Below are 1,986 nucleotides of genomic sequence, written 5' to 3'. Positions count from 1 at the left end.
TGTTAAATGGCAACTATATTGATTTTACATGTTGACCTTGTAGCTAGCAAACTGCAGAAATATCTAACTAGTTCCAATATATTTTCAAAAATTCTATGCATTTGGTAAATATTGAATTTTTCTCTTCTCTGTGAATTCTTATACCTTAATTTTTTTTATCTCATTGTATTGACAGACCCTCCAGTGTAATGTTGGATGGTGGGGTGATGCAGGCATCCTTGTCTTATTCCTGACTTCAGTAGGAATGTAATCAGTATTTACCATTAAATGATATTTATTGTAGGTATTTGGTAGAATTTTATACTAACTTTAAAAAATTTTCTTCTACTCTTAGTTTACAAGTTTTAAAAATCATGAATAGATTTAAAACTATATAGAAGAAAATTTTGCATCTGTTAAATGATCATATGGATTGTTCCTTTGATCTGTTGGACTGGATTATGTTGATTAATGTTTGTTGGTGAACATTCCTTGTATTCTTGGGATAAACCCTTCATGGCCATGATTTATTTATATAAAATATATATAATACATATACTACTGTATATATACTATTACAACTTCTTGATTCAATAATCCATGTTCACCAATGATATTAATCTATAATTGTCCTTACCCTGATTTGGAGTTGATTATTTAAAAATGAGATGGGAGGCGTTCTCCTTCCACTTATGATGTGTGAAGCCACAAGAGAACATAACCCTCACCCTAGTAATGAAAAAATATAGACAATCTACAAAACTGTAGCATTTCTTCAGTCCATCAGAGAGTTGAGGCCACTGTGTGAACTGAGTTCTAAAGAGTGGCGACAAGACCCTCGTAAGAAAGACGTGGCACATGAACAGCTTCCCTTTTGTCAAAGCGTGGGAGGAAGAGGTGACTGCCATAAACGTGGGAAGAAAAAAGAGCAGCTAACATTCTAACATTTTAGTGAATTATTAAAGGCCAGGATGGACTATCGCGGAAGTTTAGAACAGGGCTTCTCAGCTTTGGCACTATTAACATGCCGGATAATGATTTGTCGTGGAAGGCTGTCTCATGAGTAGCAGGATTTTTCGCAGCATTCTTGGCCTCTACCTACCAGATACTAGTACCACACCCTCTCCCAGTTGCAACAACCGAAAACATCTTCAGACATTGCTAAATGTGCCTTGGGGGGCAAAACTGCTTTTGATTGAGGACCACTGGTGTTGACAACGGGAACCCAGGCACGGGAGTGTCTGCTCTCATGAGCTCTTTTCCACGGGCTTTCACCACGTACTAATGAGAAAGACAGGAGACAGAGAGAACCTCAAATTAAAAACCAGAACTTGTCAGCTTAGAACCAAAACATGACCCAACGAATCTGTTGTCTCCTAGAAACTCACTTTAAATATAAAGAGACAACTAGGTTAAAAGTTAAAAGATGCAAAAAGATATATCATGTTAGCACTAATCAAAAGAAAGCTGGAGGAGCTATATTAACCATCAAACAAAATAGACTTTAGAACAAAGAATATTACCAGGGATAATGAGGAATATTACATAATGAAAAAAAGGATCAAACTGTCAAAAAGATGTAACTTACCTAAATGTATAAGTGTCTAAAAACAGAGTTTCAAAATAGATAAAGTAAAAACTGACTAGACTGGAAGGAGAAATAGGAAAATCTGTATATTCACAGTTGAAAACTTCAACACACTCTTCTATCAGTAGTTGATAGAACAAGTAAACAGAAAAATCATTAAACATATGGAAGACTCAAACAACACTATTAACCACCTTGACCAAACTGGCATTTATAGGACGTACCTCTCAACAAGTTTTTCCCAAGCACACATGGAGCATTCAACAAGGTAGATCGTATCTAAGGCCGTAAAACAAATCCCAACAAATTTAAAATTTTACAAATATGATTTGCATTTCTCTGATGGCGAGTGATGATGAGCATTTTTTCATGTGTCTGTTGGCTGTATGAATGTCTTCTTTTGAGAAATGTCTGTTCAT

Source organism: Colobus angolensis, unplaced genomic scaffold (assembly GCF_000951035.1).
Source record: "Colobus angolensis palliatus isolate OR3802 unplaced genomic scaffold, Cang.pa_1.0 Scaffold88, whole genome shotgun sequence".
NCBI lineage: Eukaryota > Metazoa > Chordata > Mammalia > Primates > Cercopithecidae > Colobus > Colobus angolensis.
Note: the sequence above shows the minus strand (reverse complement) of the source record.